Source organism: Eurosta solidaginis, chromosome 5, assembly GCF_040869045.1.
Source record: "Eurosta solidaginis isolate ZX-2024a chromosome 5, ASM4086904v1, whole genome shotgun sequence".
In the NCBI taxonomy this organism is placed as follows: Eukaryota; Metazoa; Arthropoda; class Insecta; order Diptera; family Tephritidae; genus Eurosta; species Eurosta solidaginis.
Genome location: NC_090323.1, coordinates 175,464,484 through 175,488,520, shown reverse-complemented (window position 1 = coordinate 175,488,520; position 24,037 = coordinate 175,464,484). Strand labels below are relative to the sequence as shown.

The 24,037-nt window shown below is 39.8% G+C and overlaps 1 protein-coding gene across 2 annotated transcripts in view; it reads right to left on the bottom strand.

Annotated features, from left to right (window-relative positions):
- Positions 1–16,212: 16,212 nt before the first annotated feature.
- Positions 16,213–24,037, bottom strand: part of moi (modigliani) — a 36,076-nt gene continuing 28,251 nt past the window's right edge. The window contains exon 5 of one of the 2 annotated variants that reach the window (XM_067757501.1): positions 16,213–16,649. The gene's annotated coding sequence lies outside the window, so the exon portion shown is untranslated. The remainder of the gene's footprint in view (positions 16,650–24,037) is intronic. The other variant, XM_067757502.1, reaches the window with a different exon arrangement.

Below are 24,037 nucleotides of genomic sequence, written 5' to 3'. Positions count from 1 at the left end.
TCTTTTATATAAAAGATTTTGTAAAAGTGTGTAGATTCAGGTAATAAGCTATTTCTAGTAAAAGTTGGAAAATTTCGTTAATAACTCTGCCCTTTTTGTTTTTGTAATAACGCTTTTAGTACAATGGCACTTGTGTGTTTATGTTTATTGTTCTGTCATATCTTTATTTTAAAATAAAGAGTAGGGAAATCCACATAATTATTACGCGCTCAAGATCATTGGTGTTAGCATCTGTATCCTTTTTGCTTCTTTTAAACGAAAATTTATTCAGAATAGAACCATATTTGTATGTATTGTTGCGCAGCCTTGTAACAATATTAAGCACACAAAACAAACACCAACAGCATTTCAAGTTTTCAGCTGGGTATGTAATGTTCGGTTTCACCCGAATTTAGACTTCCTTACTTGTTTTGCCCTGGTATTACCATTTTCGGGATGAGAAAGTAAAAAAATCTTCAATTCGATAAAAATAAGCACCACCTTAATGGATAGAGATATGGATACATTTATGCACATACATACATATGTATGTATTTCAAACTGACTTAAGTACGTATTTAAAAAAAAAAGATTGGCATAAACAATTATTTAAAGTTTTATTCGTTTTACTTATAATTTATTTATCGTTGGAAGCAAACGCGAATGTGGTAAAAATCTTTAAGTGAATGGTAACTATGCGTTACATACACACATACATATAAAGATTAAAATTTTAAAAAGTTTCATTTAATGTAATGGAATATAACTGTGAATGCTGTTACCTAGCACTTAGCCATATTTAATCATTAATTCCTTTACACAAACTTTCCGGATTTCTCGATAAATGGGTTAGGTTGAGACAGCGTGTATAGCAATAAGCTCTTCTGAGTAAAGCACAAATGACTCCTCTTCCTCCTTATACTGACAACTTCTGCAGAGGGAGCTCATTGCTACGCGCGCTCGTTGAACCAGCGGTTCAATAGCTCAGCGAACTACGATGATGCCCTTAAGTACTCTAACTGCCGACTCGTTTCTTTCATATCCAAATATGAAACATAAGAACCATGAAACCCCACAATCATCTCTATTCGTCCACAGCAAGTTCGTTGTCCTAGTAGTGTACTCCTCGATATAGCCTAGTGGTGGTTGTACGGCGATGTCCGTCTCAGTTATATCCATATCATAGTATTTTCTCGCCATCCCGTTAGCGAATTCATTCCCTTCAATATTGCTGTGCACGTAGACTCAATAAATGGAGATATTGAGTTGTCATTTGAAGGTCAGTGAGGATGTACATTTCCGAGAAATATTCATTTCTTGTCAAGTTTTACTATAAAGCCCTTGGAGCAGTCTGGCTGTCAACAAAGATCGTAACATTCCTACGTGAAACAGTACTGTTCTTGACCAGTACACCCATGGCAAAGAAAGACCTCCAACTGGAAGACACTGCAAGGACTTAGAAGTAGGACTGATTAACTTCCAGATATTTCAAATACATCCCAGCTACAGCTCCAGTTTCCCTTCTCTCCTAACCAATGTCGAAGCCCTCCTCCGCCCAAGCCAGTTCCGCCCTACTACAATTAGTCCCTTACGTTCTGTACTTGGAAGTCAACAACTGCCGTATAAGAATAACTGTATTAGACAGACTAACCATGGTTGATATACGGCGACAGTCCCCAGTTTTATTCGAAGTTCCTTTTGTAGTTATAATACGCTACTAGAGCTTTCTTTGATCTCTCTTCAACATCAAGACTTCACCAAGAACACGATATTAATTTCTAACAAAAGCCAGACGGAACAGATGATGCCAGTTGGTCCTCCGTTTTTCTTGTGATTACAAGAGAGATCGCCTTTCGGTCGTTACTCAAACAGTTAACAAAAGGGATCATGAAAAGCGTCAAGACTTCACTCGACGTTCCTCGTTCCCCGAAGGTTGGATACTTTGAAGTTGCCAACAGCTCACTAAATTTATCTCAAAAGCCGCTCCACCGAATGTGCACTACATAAAGTGCGGGAAACAGTTTGGGGACAAAAGATCTATCCAGACGGCGTTCCTAGACATGAGACATAGAGGCAGTCCCCAACAATATTCGACTAAAGGCAAAAGCAGATTTGCTTTATTTGCTTGGCACTGAATGCCCCATTCAAAACTGGTCCAGAATGTCGGTTATCATTCTGGGTGTGAGCTAGTCAGGTAACAGCATAGACGTCATAATCCACTATCGTAGCAGAATTAATCGAGGAAATGCTTGTGTATATTTAAAGATAAAATCTCGGCACTGATTCGACGAAGCATTTTCGAAAGTCTTTCAGAACTATAGGAGGCACTTGATCACCTTGCAAGTATAAGCGAAGCACTGATGTCCTTAATGACGAACACGACAGTCTTCGCCATACTTGGCTTGGAATTATTTACTTACCTACATGGCACTCAACAGTTTAAACGGTTTAAATCGCTTTCCACCTCGTCCTTCCAGCGGAATGGGGGACGCCCTCCTCCTCTGCTTCCATAGGCGGGTTCCGATAAAAATAGTTTCTTAGCCGGAGCGTTATCTTTCATTCGCATAACATGGTCTAGCCAACAGCTGTTTCGTTTTAATTCGCTGGCCTATGTTGGTGTCTGCGCAAAGCTTGTAGAGCTCATAGTTAAATCTTCCTCAGTACTCGCCGTCGTCAACGCGTAGATATCCGTAACTTTTTCGAAGAAATTTTCTCTCGAACGCTCCCAAAGCTGCTTCATCTGATGTTGTCATGGTCCATGCTTCTACACCATGTAGTAGGGCGGGTACGATATGTGACTTGTAGACCATGATTTGCCGCGACGACTTTACCTTTTAATTGCGTACCTAGTCCAAAGTAGCAATTCTTCACTGGATTTGGCCTGGAATAGGCTATGATTATATTGGTTTTTCCACAGATGCCTTGAATACCGCAATAACCACATTGCGCTTGAGTGTCACTGCATACTTTTTATTGGTGGGTAATCAGGCAATATTTGGCCTATTATCTAAGTCATGTAGAAAGAGCAATCTATGGAGAAAATCTCAAGGTCTCCATCAAAATAAAAATAAAAAAAATAAATGTAAGGCGCGATAACCTCCGCAGAGATCTAAGGCCGAGCTTCTCTTCCAATTTGCGTCGTGCTCCTCTTGATTTTCCCTACAAATTGGCCGGACGGGACCTACATGTTTTATGCCGACTCCGAACGGCATCTGCAAGGCAGATGAGTTTTCACTGAGAGCTTTTCATGGCAGAAATACACCCGGAGCGCTTGCCAAACACTGCCGAGGGGCTTAGAAAAATTTTCTTCTAATTTAAAAACCTTATTTCTAAAATTTTGATCTTGCTTTGCCCGGGGTTCGAACCCAGGGCATACGGTGTGGTAGGCGGAGCACGCTACCATCACACCACGGTGGCCGCATCTGCATCAAAACGTTGCATTAATATCCGCATTATTTGCTTGTAAAGAGGCTGAAAGCCGTCCAAGCAGCGGAAGCAAACACCACAAGCTATTAAAAGTTGCACCTCGTCGGTATGACCAAAGTCCCTAATGCCCAACGTACCATCTCTGAGCTTAGACGAAGAAGAATTTGTCTTCAGCATTTGGGCTCGAGCTAAAAATATATTAAGTTTACTAAATTCGATGCGTATAAGTCAAAAGGTGTGTACACGTTAGCAGATGCACGCAGCGGGCATTATTTTCTTATTTTTTTTAGGTATCCTTAAATTAGTACCTATGTATGGAATAGGTACGCAAAACGCATTGAAGTGTGCCCACAAGCAGCTGCGTGTTAACACAGCTGATGTTTGATCCTGCAGGACTCTTTTCAATTCTTTGTAAACTTGAATAATAATAGGCATGTGGCAGCTGTTGCTTGCTGCCTGTTGCTTATTGCCACGATCCTTTATTCTCATTTTGTTTAAAAAGGCATCTTTCTTTTTAATTAACTATAGGTCCTACATACATACATATGTACATATGTGCATATGCTGGTACTTAGTGTGTTACGCAGCAAGCGTAGGGAAATTTTTAGGAACAGCTGAAAAATTCTTTTGTATATGGTCCAGGAAAAATATTAAGTGAAACGCAGTTCGTAGCATCAGCAGGAAAAATATTTCCTGGCAGTTCTACTTCAATACAGATTGACCCGAAGCCCTTCTTCCTTGATACATACTATTCAACAAGTGGGTAGGTAGGTTGAACTGGCCGGTCCATGAGGACCTCACATAGACTGATTGAATCCGTAGTGTTACCAGAAGTTTGTTTTAACGACCAAGCTGAAAAACCCTATCAAAAACCAGGACCTATGTTATAAAATAACTCCGTCCTCTTGGCAAATACTAGAAGCTTCCTAGGACTTAAGCCACTTGCTGCTTCTAGATCTGACAGCTGTATCACTCCTAATAGCTGGAGTCTTAGCCTGGCACGTGCAGGGCACGAGCACAGAACGTGGTCGATCGTTTCCTCCTCCAACCCGCACTTCCTACATCTGCTATCACTGACCAAGCCTAGTTTAAAGGCATGTGACGCCAGAAGGCAGTGTCCAGTCAGAATACCCGTCATGAGTCTACAGTCCTCTCTTTTTAATGATAGGAGCAACTGTGTTAGTCTAAGGTTGTAAGACCTACACATAATCTTCGACACTTTACAGCCCCGCGCTTGAACCCACGCCTTTCCCGCTTGGTCGATCATGTGCACCTCTCGCCTTCACTTAATCTCGCCCAATCTAATTGGGACATCTACGGAGCAAGCTTCAAGGGATGCGCCCTTTTTAGCTAGTTAGTCCGCTTTTTCATTCCCATCTATTCCCATATGCCCTGGGACCCAATATAGATGTATGCTTCTCCCTGTCCCGATTCTCTCCAGAGACTGCTTACACTCTAACACGCATTTAGATGCTGTGCTATGCGAGATTATTGCCTTAATTGCTGCTTGACTGTCAATATAAAAGTTAACACGGTTGCAGCTTAAGCTATTCTCTTCCAGAGTTTCTACTGCTTTGGTTACGGCTAATATTTCCGCTTGGAAAACGCTACAGTAATCCGGCAGCCTGTAGCTTCCATGACAGCTTACTGTCTAGGATGATTCATAAATATTTTGTGCAAGGTTTTTCCTGTAAGGTCACCCCTCCTAACTTAGGCCTGGTCTAATTTGGGACCTTGTACCTCTTTGTAAACAAGAACATATCCGTCTTCTCCGCATTGACTTTCAACCCGACATTAGATGCCCCGGTATGAATATCGCGAAGCGCCCGATCCATCAAAGAACTAATCGTTGGAAGGCACTTTCCACTTATGACAATAGCAACGTCATCTGCGTAAGCCGTAAGTTTTACGGGTCCCTCATCGAATTGCCTGAGCAGTTGGTTGATGACCAGCGTCCACAGCAGAGGTGATAGCATCCCTCCCTGCGGCGTGCCCCTGTCCACTGATTTCGTGGCCTCGTACAATCCCCATTGTGATGTAATCTTTCTGCAATTTAGCATGCAGCCGATCCATCTGATTAAGGCAGGATGTACTTTAATGTAATTAAGACCATCCATAATCGCCCATTTTGCAACATTATTGAAAGCCCCGGCAATGTCCAAGAAGACTCCTAGAGCATACTCCTTATATTCCAGGGATTTCTCTATGCTTATTACCACCCTATGCAATGCGGTGTCTACCGACTTGCCTTTGGTGTACGCATGCTGTGTTGTGGAGAGCAGCTTTTCATCCACGTTGGACTTTATGTACACATCTATCAGCCTCTCAAAGGTTTTGAGCAGAAATGATGTTAAGCTAATGGGTCTATAGTCTTTGGAATACATGTGACCGATCTTCCCCGCCTTTGGTAGAAAAGCTACACGAGCAGTTCTCCAAGAGTGCGGTACATGATTCAGTCGTATGCACCCATCGAATATTATTTTAAGCCATTCCACGACCGCCCTACTTGAGACTTGTAGCATGGCCGGGAATATACCATCTGGGCCCGGCGATTTAAACTTAGAAAACGTCTTCACTGTCCACTCGATCTTGGTATCGGTCACCAAGCCCGGCACTACTAGCTCCGTGATCGAAGTGTGAGTGATGTCTGCTGGCTCCTCTAAACCGTCTCCCGATAAGAAATGTGTATCGAGAAGCACCTCAAGGGATTCCTCACTATTACGTGACCATTCCCCGTTCTCTTTCCTTATTAGTCCCTGGACTGTTTCCCTTTGCTACGACTTTTTTCAACCGTGCTGTTTCGCTGGAGCACTCTATGTCCGTACAGAAACTTTTCCATGAGTTTCTCTTCGCCCTGGTAATTTCGCGCTTGTAGATCCTCAGTAGATCCCTGTACTCGTCCCGACACGCTTCGCTTTCCGCGGTCTTTGCGAGCTTAAACATTTCTTTTACCTGTCTTCTTAGAAGACTCAGCTCATTGCTCCACCATGGCGGCTTTGCTTTTCCTCTGAATCTTCTTAGAGGGCAAGCTTTGTTATACGCAGTCATAAGCGTCCTTGTTAGGAATTCATTCGACTCCTCCAGTTCCTCTACATTAGCAACCTCTTTGGGTTGTCCCAGTATTGTTTCTACATGTTTCTGGAATTTAGTCCAGTTCGTTGACCTAGGGTTTCTAAAGGTTCCTCCCTTCTCTACCCTCTTTAGAGGGATGTTGAAGCTGATATACGCATGGTCGGAGAAGGATGGTCTATCAAGAACCATCCAATCATACCTTGATATATCACGCTCGGAGCTCAATGTAATATCCAGAACATTGCTGGATGTTGGACCAATGTATGTAGGGACATTTCCCCTGTTGGCTATCTGCAAATTGGTTTGCAGGATGTAACAAAACAGAGATTCGCCTCTCTCGTTCGTATCTGCTCTTCCCCACGCATTGTGGTGCGCATTTGCATCTGCGCCTATGACCAACCGCCCTTTGCGCCCTTCCTCCTGTACTAGCCTTTTGCACTCCATCGGTGGGACCTCCGCAGCATGGGCCATGTAGCAGGACGCCAGGATAAATGCCTGCTTATTCTTTTGCTCAACGGCCACCGCTACGAGATCCTCAGTGGTGTAATTAGGCAGCATATATGAATGCAGCTGTTTCCTTACCATTACTACAGCTCGCACCCGTTCTTCCGTTTGCGCGTAGTAAACGCCAAACCCGCGCGCGCTAAGTCCAGAAACCTTTCCTCCCGATGAGAGCCACGGCTCCTGGATCAGCGCCACGTCAAACGAACCCTCCTCAAGGGTTAGGAGGAGTTCGCTCGACGCCACTTTACTGTGTTGGAGGTTTATCTGTAGGACTCGCAGCACCATTGGGCTGTTTGTCCCCCTCCAGCACCTTCGTCTAGACGTCGTCGTCCTCCCCTTTTGTTTAGAGTATTCGAGGCCCCCTTCACCTTCTCGTGACTGTTGTGCAGGGTGTTCCTCTGTGCGAGTCACAGCACCATTTAGCGGTTGGTCCTCTTCTAGCACGTTCGTGGTGACGTCGGGGACCTCCACCTGTCTTTTTTCCCTTAGCCTTTTCAGGTCCTTTTCGACTTCGCCCACCTCTAGCGTGTTAGGGTTTTTATCCACGGGACTTCTTTTCCTGAGTCGCATGTAAATTTTGCCAGTGCCAAAGGACATTTTACCAAGCTGCGTGTACAAAATATCCTCCGCCTGCTTGTTTATTTGGAAGATGTAGAACTGACCATCCTCGGTAGGCCGAGATACAGTAAATACCTTCCAATCCTGTGTCGGTATGTTCGGATTCTGATTCTGCAGAAGTCGCAGTGTATCCTCCGACTTCATCACGCATGGTATCCATACCTTAACTTTTGGTACCGTGGGGATTTGCGCTTTATCCACCACCTCAAACCGCGCGTTCGTGCCTTGCCTTTGGAGGTTTGGAACCACTTCCTCCAGCCACCGCAAGCTCGCGATGTTGTCGCACGCTGTCATCTTCACACCATTATACCATCCCCCCGAATCAAAGGTTGGAAGGGGCTTACTTGGTTGTTCCCGCATCATCTTAAGCATTAAGCTAATAAGCTCTCTTTCCACAGATCTCCACCTTTCAGTAGTCATTTGTCTGAAAGGACTGCTACGATCAACCAGCGCCACAGTCAGTGACTGCTTTGCCACATCACTCATCTTCTCGGGAAAAGCAGGAGTCTTAGTGTTATCTCCCTTTGGCACCTCCGAGAAAGCCGGAGTCTTAGCGTTAACTCCCTTTAGCGCCTCCGAGAAAGCCGGAGTCTTAGCGTTATCTCCCTTTGGCTTATCTCCTACTTCGTTAATTGGAACTTCCCTCTGACTCGCAGCTTTCGAGGTAGTTGCTACCTCGCTATTGGAGCCCATCTGTCTTACAGCTTTGGGCCTACTTGTCTTGTCTATGCGACTGCCCTGCCTCGCGGCTCTAGGACTGGGTCCTTTCTGCCTCTTGAAAGCAGGCTTGTCGCCTTCCGCCGAACGTTGCCTCTTCATTCTGCCATTCGACGCTTCTTCCTCCTCGTACCGGTTGCAGAACCGAGGGTTTCTCGCAGCAAACCTTTTGAACTGCCTTCGACCTACTTCTACCGCTTCATGGGCCCATTCCAAGCGGTCGATCTCCACTTCTGTTGGGTCGACCACTGCTCCCAAGCGTTGTACAATTCTTAGTGCCGCACGGTACTGCGAGAGAGCTCTTTTACTTCCTCTGCTCCGTACCCTTCTCCACTTTTCTACTCCGTTTTCATTTGTGTGCGTCTCCAACACGGAGTTCATTGAATCAGCACTACTCTCGCTCCCCGAGTCCGACGCATCGCTTAATTCGTATTTTTCGTCCTTGGATTGCGACTCAATCCTCCTCTTTACATCGTCCTTATTACCGTCAGGTAATGAGTCGTTCATCTTGGTCGTACGACCACCTGCCCGACAAGGCGGGCTCAGCGGTCCAGTATTATATACGGGGAAAGAACCGTACGCCACAGCAGCGCCCCTTACTGTGGTAAGGCCATTAATACTTCCCGAGGAGGCCCGGTATCGGGAAGGCTCCGTTCGAATACAGCCGAATTTATCCCCTGACTGCAAATCGTCCAATAGGCACGGTCCGCATAACACCCTGGATTAGGGGGTTGGCAGTTCTTGGTCACCGACATCCCGCCGCCCTCGTATGAGGCGAAACGGCGTAGATGTCAGTCATAAACAGCTCCGCCTCATAGTCGGGCGCTATGGAGTTCGGCTAAATCCTCACACCAACGACAAGGTGCCTACCCTAGTGAGGGATTCAACAAGTGGAGTTTGCTAAGAGCTTCGAAGCGACTCTCAGTAAGGTGTGTTCGCCCTCTAAAGCAGGATCGAAAACCCGAACAGAGAAAATTTTCTTCTTAATGTTCATATTTGAGAAAAGTGTTTCTTTAGTATTTCGGATTTTAAACGCCTCCTAATACATATGTCGCACACTTACTTGTTTTCATAGATAGAACTAGCTAGGTAGTTATAAAGGCTGCAACCCACGTCGCCCGAGTAAGTAACGAAAAGCCGTCTTGATGCCACATAACACTCGTTTGAACTTACTGAGTGTTACATCGGATATGTTCTACAACTAAGTTGATCTGTTTATATTTTTGATAATCTACCCAGATTTTCCAGAAAAGGGCTTCCGAAGGATCTTTAATAATGCGAAAGTTCTCAACAGTCTCTTTGGTAGTTACCCCTTTATAACTTTTGCAATTGTCATTAGGTGGAATACCTATATTTTCCGCTTGCGTGTTTAAAGCCCAATAACCGGTGCAGAACGCTATAAGTTTATGGGTTTCGGCTCAAAATCTACTCCGTAGACGTCTTCTCCTTCTGTCATTATAGGCTGGCCATGTAACTTTTGAAATTGTGCAGCTCGTATTGCTCTTCCACATTTGCTGAGGTTTGTGCAGGAATATATTTCGAATTTCCCTCTTAGCTGCCCCTAGGGGTATGGCTGTCTCGACGCTGAATATTCCTTCATTTCCTTCCGCTGAGCCCCTACGTGCCAGCTCATACGCCATTTAATTTCGGATATTTCTAGAGTACCCGCTAATGCAACTAGAAGTTACTTGTCTGCTCCTACTGACTTTGGGCTAGTGTATGGAGCAGATACAAACTTTTTTGCTGCTTGGATGTCTGAAAAGAAATATGCCTTTCCGGTTATGTTACGGGCCTGGAGTGATTTACAGGATCGTCACGTGTGGTTAGGTTAAACTGGGTTGTCCGTGAGGACCTCAGATAGACTGAATGATTCCATAGTGTTACTGGAAGTATACTTAGCGATCAAACTGAAAACCCTATCAAAAACCAGGACATATGTTGTAAAATAACTCCGCCAACTTTGACAAAACTAGAAGCTTTCGAGGACCTATGCTACTTAATGTTTCTAAATCTGATAGCTATGCCACTCCTAATAGCTGAGTCTTAGCCTGGGGAGCGCATAACCTACATCAGCCATCACCTACTTGGCCTAATTTAAAAGCATATGACGCCAGAAGACAGTGTCCATTCAGAGTACCAATGAGCATTCAGCCCCCGCTTTTCAATGATTAGAATAACTTTGTTAGTGGTCGATCATGAGCAACTCTCGCCTTCTTTTAATCTCGCCCAATTTGTTTGATACCCGAGTGGAAAAACTCCATTCATCACTTCGGCACAATTAAGTAAACCTAAAAAAACTATTTGCATTAAGCTACATATATTCAAAAAAGAAACTTTCTCCTTCGGATACGCTGCTTTGGATTCCCCTCAAGAACAAAAATTAAGTTTTTTTTAAATCCGAAATGGCTATCACTCCTATTCTGCATTTCGATTACGTTCCCGTTCTACGCTCCGCTTCAATCGAAGTTTGGTATTCTGCATTACGACGGAACCGTAAAGAGAAGAGGAAGAGCAAATGATTTTTCGTAATCAGCTGTTGGTACGGAATGTGTGAACATTGGAACAAAATAAATTAAAGAAAATTTGTAAAAAAAACACTGAAAAACGGTAATATTTTATTATCCACGCCATTTTGTACAAAAAAAAGCAATAGAATATATTGCCGCAGTGTTATATTTTTTTTAGTGAAGTGCTTTCATAATTGTAAGTGTGTTTTTGTCGTTCTTTTGGCCAATTCCCTGCCGTGGCCACCAAGCTTCGTTAAGACGGATTCCTGCACGAATATAGTTGACATTTTATGAATTTTATGGATGCTAATTTCATTGCACTGGCCTAAAATAATTTATAAAGATTTATTTATTCTTTCCGCAAGGATTGTTTACGTTTTCGCTTCACCTTCCTCTACGCCGGCAGCTTGCTTTGGCATATAACTGGACCCAACGAACACACAAATTATAGCTGTCTATTATAATGGAATCAATAGCCGCGGCATTATTTATGGAGTTGGAAAGCAACGCATACGAAAATTGCCAGGCGAGAATGGAAAGGCAAATATTGCGAGATTTGTGTAATCCATTTGAGATGAGTGACGAATTGTAAGAAATTGAACTTAAAAGTGGTAAAGTTTAATGACTTATTTTCTTATTTTGGTTCAAAAAAAACTTTCGACTTAACAAGGATGCTTTCAAGTATGTGTTAGATACTTTTGCGGGGCAAATACGTCCAAGGACTTCGACATCGACATGTTATTTTAGACCTGGAAACATATAAAAAACAATCATCATCAAGCCTTCTACGTTTCTTAACAAGTTTTACTTACATTTTTGTTAAAATTCTGTTATAAATTAATAAAAAAATAAAAATAAAATATTTTTGCGCCAACTAATTTGCAACTTAGAAAAACGGAACTACGATCGAAATGCAGAATACAAAAAATCGAACGATTCGAAGTTGGATCGAAAGAGATTGGAACACAGAATACCAAAATTGCCAAATCGAAAAAATTCCAATCCAAATGGAAATGCAGAATAGGGCTGTATATCTTTTGAGCATAAATTACAATAGCAAAAGTTGGGAAAAAAGTAAAAAAAAATTGGCAAATGTATTACTAAATTGAGACAGCCTCCAAAATGAATGCCCATGATATGAATAAATTTTAATTTATGTATATAAAATAATTTTGAACCCAGATTAGTTAAAAGAAGAAAACAAATTGGCCCGTAGTCATAGTCGAAATAAAATAGAGTTTTACTGGTTTAATCATGGTTCTAAATCAAATATCTTTTCAAGTCTGTTATAGTCCATTTAAACAATATTTTATCTCTAAAAAAGTATTTTAAATTTAAAATGACATGACCGCGATTTTAATTTTTTAAAATAGGTTTTAAGTTGGTGGTCTGCTGTCACAAGTTTCGAAAAATTAACCAATTTGCTATTTAAACGCGATGAACTTAAATGGAAGTGAAAAAAGGCTTCCCCGACAAGCAAATATACGTCAGGAACTAATTTATTATACCTAAGCCTCGTTTTCATTATGGCATATATGTTGTCAAACGTTGTCAAAATAATGAAAACGGGCTGCCAAATAGTGTCAGTTGCTTTTGCAGTCAGGTTTGACAGCTCACTGTCAGACAAAATGGCACCCAAGTGAAAACGACCAAATTTCAGTTTGCCAGCGCAGTTGGAAACGTTTGACACACAAAAGAGATTTTCCAACATGCTGGCAAATCTGTCATTAAACGAGCAATTCTTGTTTGTTTGTATAGCCGAACGATCTCGGGCATTGTAAATTTTACCAAGTAGCGCAACTAACAGCTGATCCGTGAAAATTCGCACATTCACACGCACAGTTCTCGACTCAGTTTCAAAAAAAAACTTTAGATTATTTAATTCAAATTTTAAAGTGAGATAATCCTTATAAATTTATGTTTACAGAATATATATGGCGTTTTTGTTGTTATTAAAACAATAGTTTTATTTATATTAAAGCTTTTATCATTTTTTTTTTTAGCTTTGAAAAAACTCCGAACACCATTCCTATTATATGACATTCGACTGCCTAGTCCACTGCCTTCCACTCTATTCGCAACATAACCTCTACCTAAGCTGCCAAACTATATAGTAAACAATGATCTCGGGAACGGCTCAACCGATTTAAATGAAATTTGACACAGAGATAATGTAACACCTTCTAAGACTTTCTAATTAGGTGTTGCCACTCAGAATGTTTCACAAGGTTGCCACCTATTCGAAATTTAAAAAAAAATTGCATGACATATACCGATATGGGTATCAAACGAAAGGTATTTCACTCCGGATTACAATAGGAATATTTTTGAGTAGGGTTGCCATTTAGGGTTGCCACCTATTCGAAATTAAAAAAAAATTTCATGAGATATGCCGATATGGGTATCAAACGAAAGGTATTTCACTCCGCATTACAATAGGGAAATTTTTGAGTAGGGTTGCCACCTATTCGAAATTTTAAAAAATTGAATGATATGCCGATATGGGTATCAAACGAAAGGTATTCCACTCCGCATTACAATAGGAATATTTTTGAGTAAGTTTGCCACCTATTCGAAATAAAAAAAAATGCATGAGATATTCGAAATTAAAAAAAAATTGTATGAGATATGCCGATATGAGTATCAAACGAAATGTATTTCACTCCGCATTACAATAGGAACATTTTTGAGTAGGGTTGACTTTTAGGGTTGCCACCCATTCGAAATAAAAAAAAATTGCATGAGATATGCCGATATGGGTATCAAACGAAAGGTATTTCACTCCGCATTACAATAGGAACATTTTGGAGTAGGCTTGCCATTTAGGGTTGCCACCTATTCGAAATAAAAAAAAAATTGCATGAGATATGCCGATATGGGTATCAAACGAAAGGTATTTCACTCCGCATTACAATAGGGAAATTTTTGAGTAGGATTGCCACCTATTCGAAATTTCAAAAAATTGCATCAGATATGCCGATATGGGTATCAAACGAAAGGTATTCCACTCCGCATTACAATAGGGACATTTTTGAGTAGGTTTGCCATTTAGGGTTGCCACCTATTCGAAATTTAAAAAAAATTGCATGAGATATGCCGATATGGGTATCAAACGAAAGGTATTTCATTCCGCATTACAATAGGGAAATATTTGAGTAGGGTTGCCATTTAGGGTTGCCACCTATTCGAAATTTAAAAAAATTGCATGAGATATGCCGATGTGGGTATCAAACGAAAGGTATTTCACTCCGCATTACAATAGGAACATTTTTGAGTAGGGTTGCCATTTAGTTTTCCCACCTATTCGAAATAAAAAAAAAATTGCATGAGATATGCCGATATGGGTATCAAACGAAAGGTATTCCACTCCGCATTACAATAGAACATTTTTGAGTAGGGTTGCCATTTAGGGTTGCCACCTATTCGAAATAAAAAAAAATTGCATGAGATATGCAGATATGGGTATCAAACGAAAGGCATTTCACTCCGCATTACAATAGGGAAATTTTTGAGTAGGGTTGCCACCTATTCGAAATTTAAAAAAATTGCATGAGATATGCCGATATGGGTATCAAAGGAAAGGTATTTCACTCCGAATTACAAAAGGAACATTTTTGAGTAGGGTTGCCATTTCGGGTTGCCACCTACTCGAAATTAAAAAAAATGCATGAGATATGCCGATATCTCGGAATAGTCCCAAAAAAACCCGAAAAGACAACGACACGATTCTAGACTTATCCAGAGAACCACACAGAAATTATGCCGGAAGGGTCCCCAAACGATCCCGTACAGATCCCGAAAACCCTCCAGAAATGATGCCGAAAGGGTCCTCAAGTGATCGCGTATCAGTCGAGAAAAAGTCCCGATTTGACCCCGACGGGATCGCGGACGGATACCCAAAACCATCTAGAAATGATGCCGGAAGGTACCCCAAATGATCCCGTAATAGTCCCGAAATAGCGACGACGGGATCCCGGACGGATACCCAAAACCATCTAGAAATGATGCCGGAAGGTACCCCAAATTATCCCGAAAAAGTCCCGAAATGACCCTGATGGGATCCCGGACGGATTCCTAAAAACCTCCAGAAATGATGCCAAAAGGGTCCCCAAATGATCCCTTATTAGTCGCGAAAGTCCCGGAATGACCCCGACGGGATCCCGGATGGATACCCAAAACCATCTAGAAATGATTCCGGAAGGTACCCCGAATGATCCCGTATTAGTCGAGAAAAAGTCCCAAAATGACCCCGACGGGATTCCAGACGGATACCCAAAACCATCTAGAAATGATGCCGGAAGGTACCCCAAATGATCCCGTATTAGTCGCGAAAAAGTCCCGAAATGACCCTGACGGGATCCCGGACGGATACCCAAAACCATCTAGAAATGATCCCGGAAGGTACCCCAAATGATCCCGTATTAGTCGAGAAAGTCCCGAAATGACCCCGACGGGATCCCGGACGGATACCTAAAACCATCTAGAAATGACGGCGGAAGGTACCCCAAATGATCCCGAAAAAGTCCCGAAATGACCCCGACGGGATCCCGGACGGATACCCAAAACCATCTAGAAATGATGCCGGAAGGTACCCCAAATGATCCCGAAAAAGTCCCGAAATGACCCTAATGGGATCCCGGACGGATCCCTAAAACCCTCCAGAAATGATGCCGAAAGGGTCCCCAAATGATCCCGAAAAAGCCCCGAAATGACCCTGATGGGATCCAGGACGGATCCCTAAAACCCTCCAGAAATGATGCCGAAAGGGTCCCCAAATGATCCCGTCTGTTTTTTATGGGCAATTTTCGCGTCATTTTCCTTTAGCTCTTGTTTTTTTCTCTCTTTCATTCATTCGCTCAAGCAGTCAACTGTGACGTAGATGCGCAGAACGAAACAATTTTGAACTCGTGAATGCGTAATCTGTGTAGGTGATTTGTGGTTGTAAGGAACAGCGTGAACTTTTAAAAGTTCTAAAAAATTTCTTCATGGCGCCAATCAATGTATTTTTTTTCATGCGGATACCCTGCCCATGCTTATTTTAGCTGAAAACTATGTTTAGTATGTCTATGACAGATACAAATTTGAAATCCCATTTTTAATTTAGCAAGATTTTAACCAAACAGTATTTTAGTCAGCGACTATGATTACGGGCCACAAATCACACACACAAGATTGCACATTGCGCATCTAAACAAAAGAGCACCTGTTTTTTATGGGCAATTTTTACGTCATTTTCCTTTAGCTCTTTTTTTCTCTCTTTCTTTCATTCGCTCAAGCAGTCAAGTGTGACGTAGATGCGCAGAACGAAGCAATTTTGAACTCATGAATGCGCAATCTTCTGTTTGTGATTTGTAATTACGGGCGACTTGCCGTCATCCGGTGGCAAAATCCTGAGCCAGATAAATAATTTTGCATGTAAATGCAACAACGATTTGAGCCAGATATAAGTCTGGTTCAATTTGTGAGCCAGATAATTTGTTAATTACTTCTTTTTGCAACGCGGCCTTTAATATACTTACTTTTTCAAAAATAGATGTCGCTGATTAGCCTTGAGCCGTATGAGTTAAATGAAAAACAGCGGCGACATCTGCCTATCACATTTCACGTGTGCGAAAATTTCACGACATCTGCTTTTCAAATCTCTCAATGATCCAGAGCATTCCCGTGAGAAGTGAGCGTGAGCCGGAGCTGTAAAACTCACTGGAAGACGGCAACTGTGTTCGTTGTTTTACTAGGCGACCTCTTGCGGTACATTAACATCACATTCGCTGAAAAGCATAGATTCTAACTACTATCCATGGTTCAACTATATACAGGTTGGCTCATCTGTAAAGCAACAAAATATGTCTGTTCAAATCGTCAAAATCTGTGTATTGGTGTTGGTGCGAATGGTATGGAATGGAAACATAAAACTTAGCAGTTTTTGTATGTGTAAGTAAAATGTTGCCAATGTGTTGGTTTCATTTTGAGTTTGCCATCTCCTTTTGACAATCCCTTCGACCATGCAATGACATAAATAAAATCAGCTGATGAGATGAGCCAACCTGTACATAATTGAACCATGCTACTATCAATGCATTGCAATTATGAAGTAGCGAGTGATCGTGTAGAATAAAAAAAAGAGATTGCCAAGCCTACATGAATTACTCACATATCATGACTTAAGTACAATTGGGTAGTCATGTGCTAAAGTTATATAAGTCGATATTTAAAAAATTCTATTAAGTAAAAGAAAATCAATTATAATTTAAAATAACAATATATCTCAAATGTGAACTTTATAATTAAGCGAATGTATTAACAATAAGCTAATATCTATTTTTATCAGAGATCGCAAATAACAGTTCCCGATACCAATATTTTCAATTAAAATTCGTTTATTGACTGCTATTAAATAACTGTTAAGGGTACTGCTGCTTTCGGTTTCTCACATAAGACGACCGTTTTGCAAGAATAATAAAGGGAATGATCAGCAAACGAGAAAACCCGATTATAAGTTAGCTCGCACAGTTGCTGTAATAGGAGAGTTGCGGTGAGAATATAAAAGAAAAGGAAGGAAAAGAAAAGAAAAGGAAAGAGTGCAAAGAAATCAATGGAGAGGAAAAAGGAAAGAAGAAAATGAGAAAAAAAATGAAAGGAAAGAAAAGTAAATAGGATAGAAAAGAAAAGGAGAGAAAAAAAGGTAAGGAAAGGAAATTAATCAACTGTTATCGATGAGTTATCGAATTGTCATTGTCGGTTTATGGCCATGTTATTCCTTTCCGACGAATTGTCGGTACTGGACCTACATACATGTTTCACCTCCGAGCGGCAGATGAGAAGCTTTTCATGACAGAGATATACTCCGAGTTTTTGCTAAAGCACTGCTGAAAATCTATTTCAGTCGCAAAATTAAAGTTTTGAAAAACCCTTAGGCTATAAATCACCCTTAACAATCTCAGTTAAGTTGGGTAAAAATGTATAGGACTGAACAGGGTTGTTCAAATTTTATGTTGAAGTTCAAATCACAATACCTGCATATACAAAATTGTATGTACACTCAGTGTAGTACACTGAAACTTTTTTAAATTGAAAAAACAAAAATTATTTTAAATGTTTAAAGAATTTGTGATGATCCCCTTAATAAACAAATTTTGAATTACAATTTTCTAGTGACTGAGGCAACGCAGCTAGTTACATTACACAGCTGCATATGAAAAAAGTTGGAGGTGAATACGGATCCGACCTCAGAATTGGCCTAGCGGGTTCCAGTTCGGCCCTGATTTCCAAACATTGCTCAATCCATAGTGATTTGTTTCCGTTTTTTTGCCGGTTAAGGTTCGAGTCACCCGAATAAATCTGTCGCATTAGCACATCTTACTCGTTTTTTATAAACCTATGTAATTTATCGCTTTTAAATTTTTCGGAAATCTAAAAGCCGGACGGAGACATGCCCATCTCAGAACTTGTTTCAAAAAAGCCCTATCTCAGAATTTGGTTAATATAGGGTGTTTTTTGAAATAGATTCCGAATAGGATGTTCTTCAACCGAATTCTGAAATAGGGCGTTTTTTAAATAGATTCCGAATATGATGTTCTTCAACCGAATTCTGAATTAGGGCGTTTTTGATACAAATTCTTAAATAGAGCGTTATTCAAAAGTATTATGAGATATGGTGTTTTCGAAACGGTAGCCGAGATAGGGTGATCTTCCACTCAGCAGTCGAAATAAAAAATTACTATAATGGGTACTTGGGAACTTCGAAAGCTATCTATGTTTTAGAGACTGGGTTCGAGAAACGATGAATTTAGTTTTTTGTTCAGAAAAACTCATAAATATGTGTGTAAATATGTAAATACGTACATAGATCACTTAGATGCACATGCAAAATGCATGAGATCTTTTTATACCTTTCATGAAAATGAAATGGTATATTAATTTCGTCACGAAACCGAAAATTGTAAGTCCTTAAAGGAAAATAGATAGACCCACCATTAAGTATACCGAAATAATCAGGTTGAAGAGCTGAGTTGTTTTAGCCATGTCCGTCTGTCCGTCTGTCCGTCTGTCTGTTTGTATGCAAACTAGTCCCTCAATTTTTGAGATATCTTGATAAAATTTGGTGAGCAGGTGTATTTGGGTGTCCGATTAGACATTTGTCGGAACCGACCGGATCGGACCACTATAGCATATATCCTCCATACAACCGATTTTTCAGAAAAAGAGGATTTTTGTAATATCTTTCCCAATTTAACAGATTGAAGCTTCAAACTTCACCATATACTTTCGTATATTGAACATATTGTTGCCTGAAAAAATTTATGAGATCGGTCGTATATATAGTATATATCCCCCACAACCGATTGTTCAGATAAGGAACTTTTCGTAATTACTGCCCTATTTTAAGAGCTAGAGGCTTCAAATTTCAGCGAATGCTTACGTATATAGCATATATTGTTGTCTGAAAAAATTAATAAGGTCGGTGGTATATATAGTATATATATGGTGGTATATATAGTATATATATATAGTATATATATATAGTATATATATATATATTTTCGCAAATTTTAGCCCCATTTTAACAGCTAGAAGCTTCAAATTTCACCGAATATTTACTTATATAGCATATATTGTTGTCTGAAAAAATCATAGAGATCGGTTGTATATATAGTATATATCTCATACAACCGATTGTTCAGATAAGAAACTTTTCGCAATTTCTACCCCATTTTAACAGCTATAAGCTTCAAATTTCACCGATTGCTTACGTATATAGCATATATTGTTGTCTGAAAAAATTAATAAGGTCGGTGGTATATATAGTATATATATGGTGGTATATATAGTATATATATATAGTATATATATATATAGTATATATATATATATATTTTCGCAAATTTTAGCCCCATTTTAACAGCTAGAAGCTTCAAATTTCACCGAATATTTACTTATATAGCATATATTGTTGTTTGAAAAAATCATAGAGATCGGTTGTATATATAGTATATATCTCATACAACCGATTGTTCAGATAAGAAACTTTTCGCAATTTCTACCCCATTTTAACAGCTATAAGCTTCAAATTTCACCGATTGCTTACGTATATAGCATATATTGTTGTCTGAAAAAATCATAGAGATCGGTTGTATATATAGTATATATCTCATACAACCGATTGTTCAGATAAGAAACTTTTCGCAATTTCCACCCCATTTTAACAGCTATAAGCTTCAAATTTCACTGATTGCTTACGTATATAGCATATATTGTTGTCTGAAAAAATCATAGAGATCGGTTCTATATATAGTATATATCTCATACAACCGATTGTTCAGATAAGAAACTTTTCGCAATTTCTACCCCATTTTAACAGCTAGAAGCTTCAAATTTCACCAACTGCTTACGTGTATAGCATATATTGATGTCTGAAAAAATCATTGAGATCGGTGATATACATAGTATATACCTCATACAACCGATTGTTCAGATAAGAAACTTTGCGCAATTTCTGCCCCGTTTTAACAGTTAGAAGCTTCAAATTTCACAAAATGCTTTCGTATATAGCATATATTGTTGTCTGAAAAAATCATAGAGATCGGTGGTATATATATTATATACTTCATATAAACTGTCATATTGACCCCTTTTTTACGGCTAGAAGCTTCAAGATTCATCAAATTTCATCAAATAGTTACGTTTACGTCATATATTTTTGAAATACGTGATTCGTAGCCTTAGTTTTTACATGCAGACCACAAAAAACATGAAGCTTTGCATCCTCACACAGATTACCTACCTATTTTTTATTTTATATTTATCTTAAAAATCGTTTAGATATGTTCAAATTTCGCCAAATGCTTACGTGTATAGCATATATTGTTGTCTGAGAAAATCATAGATACCGGTGGTATATATAGTATATATCCCATACAACCGATTGTTCAGATAAGAAACTTTGCGCAATTTCTTCCCCATTTTAACAGTTATAAGCTTCAAATTTCACCGATTGCTTACGTATATAGTATGTATTGTTGTGTCAAAAAATCATAGAGATCGGTGATATATATAATATATATATGATGGTATATATAGTATATATATATAGTATATATATATTTTTTTTACGATTTCGGCCCCATTTTAACAGCTAGAAGCTTCAAATTTCACCAACTTGTTACGTGTATAGCATATATTGATGTCTGAAAAAATCATTGAGATCGGTGGTACACATAGTATATATCTCATACAACCGATTGTTCAGATAAGAAACTTTGCGCAATTTCTTCCCCGTTTTAACAGTTAGAAGCTTCAAATTTCACAAAATGCTTACGTATATAGCATATATTGTTGTCTGAAAAAATCATAGAGATCGGTCGTAGATATATTATATACTTCATATAAACCAGGCATGCTTAACCAACGAACCGATATCATTTCGTTACGATAATTAACGCTAATAAACGAAACAAAGTCATTTCGTTTCGTTTATTAACGTTAAGAACGTCAAATTAACGAAGTGATTTTGCTTCGTTTTCTGCCATATCAAAACGAAATCAAATCGTTTATGTTGATTATTAATTTCAAACTATGCTGGCAAAGCTGATTGATGGCGGAGTCATTAAAGGTGAACACATTAGCCAAGCTGATTGCAACTTTTCTCATGAATTTTGACAGTACGAACATTTCTCAGAGTATTTTGACATTACCACCAACGAATTACACAAACAAATTACATGGAGTTTGTGCGTGTATGTTCGCTCGCTGTTAGCACCTTACGGCTTCACCATGGCTATAGCATTGCCAGCACAATTCAAACTTTAAGTATCACGTTTTTGTTAACGTTTTTACCGTTAACGAAAGCTTTTCGTTTCGGTTAAAAACGAGATACAATTTATTTTGATAATTTCTTTATCGATAATATTTCGAAGTGTTTCAACGGAAACGGTGGAAATTTTTTGATAAACGATTAGCTTAACGTTAAGGTGCATCCCTGATATAAACTGTCATTTTGACCCCTTTTTTACGGCTAGAATCTTCAAAATTCATCAAATTTCATCAAATAGTTACGTTTTCGTCATATATTTTTGAAATACGTTATTCGTAGTCATAGTTTTTACAAGCAGACCACAAAAAACCTGAAACTTTGCATCCTCACACAAAGTACCTACCTGTTTTTTATTTTATATTTATCTTAAAAATCGTTAAGGTATGTAGATCTGTTCACTATATATTTCTTATCTTATACATCCGATTATTCGGAGATTACGAACGGGATAAGATTATTGTTCAGCCCCATTCATGAAAGGTATCAAGTCTTCGGCTACAGCCGAAGACAGTCCCGTTCTTACTTGTTTTTATTGTGTTGCATGACCTACACTTTTAACTAAACAGTACATGTAATTGTGTAATTGAGAATTTCTCCCACGCCATGAACTACAAAATATGCAATAAAATGTACATATGTATATTCATAACATTTGAAAAATGTACACTGAAAAAAATTTTATTGAAAATTAGTAAAAATTTTAAAAATTTAAAAGTTTACAAAGTAACGAAAAGGTGATGAGTTGGCAAAAAAGGGTGCAGCACTCGTTGATTATAAGGTAGAAGTCCCAAGCCGTCAAGTGTTCCCACTCGAAAAACTTGATATCTCCCAAATCCACCAAAGCGTGCAAAAGGAGTGACCGAAATATGAACGGAATGCGATGATACAGGGTGTCGCGAAAGTTGCCTCTTTTTCCTTGCGATTTTTTTCCATAAATATTTAGACCAGTTAATTCGAATGTAAAAAAAAATATTTGGATGATTCTTATAGTACTTTTTTTGCAAGAAAGGGTACCTCCCTTCCACTTTCGACATCCTGGAAGAGGTTGGGCATGCCGCTCTCCACCTGCCAGCTCAAGATAAAGGAGGCTCTACTGATGGAAGCGGAAGCCAGGTGGAAGCATCATGATAGATGCCACACGGCAAAACTCACATGGCCGGAATGGAATGAGAAGAGATCGCGAGAGCTTCGCACCCTCCGTAAGAGGGATCTTTCCTTAGTTGTAGCTCTTCTCACTGGTCATGTTTGTATTGGACCGCATGCGGAAATGATTGGCGCTCCATTTAATGATTATTGTAGAAGCTGCGGCAAGGAAGAGGACCCTGAAACTGTTGGGCATCTACTCTGTGAATGTCCAGCGCTCGGTAGAAGGCAACGTTTTATGGACAACATGTTTCTTGTAGATCTGACTGATATAGCTGAGGTCAATACACGACGCTTAGTTAGCTTCACAAACTCAACGAAGTGATTTGATTAGGAGAGTAGGAACAAATCCGTGTGGTTTCACAATGGGCCTATAAAGGCCTAAGTGTGCCGCTCCGATGTGGACGGCAGCCACTTGAACCCATCCTAACCTATAGTACTTTTTCTGTACTTTCCAAAACACACAGTTTGAGTGGGAACCCTCGACGTGAAAAGTCCCATATGATGAAAGGCGTGCATCGAAATACAGCGCTGGAAATTGTCTAAGATCATGTTCAAGCCTTGCAATATTAGACTCACAAAGTTGACCATATCTCTAAAGGTAAAATACTTAAGGCTTATAAATTAGACCCCTCCAGAACTTGTCAAGGATTCAGCTACTAGGGTCCGACCGAGTTACCAGGCATCGAAGCAACAATTAAGCTATGTCCTAGAAAACTTCTAGTATTTATGAATTTAAGACAACTTTGGAATGAAATTTTTTGCAGTGTATGCCAAATTCATTGAGGCACATATTTCATAGAAGTACAGTGACATTGAAGTGCAAATTAACAAATCGAAATTTGCATGGAGGGGACTAATAGGGTACTGATCGTAAACTAATCTTCACATATTGCACTTACATACGGGACATTCTAAGCAACTTATCTAATAGGTGAGATCACTTACAAACTGACATCAATATCCTCTAATGGCAGTCCAAGAAAACTTGCAGTTTTAACAGGGTGGGAGCTATGGTATATGGAGGTTAGAAGTGTTTGTTCCACATTGCAATTGAAAAGAAGGTTTTTGTCATGTGGGGACACGTTACAAGCGGAATACATTGGGTATGTCGAATTTGATTATGCATAAATAAGTAAAAGTTTTTTTTATTACAGTACCAAATGGAAGTTGACCTAGAGTACCGCGCGTCTCCCTGGGGAGGTTGCAATACTCAACTGCGAGTTCCGGGTACTCGTCTTTAAGAACGAGGTTCATCGGA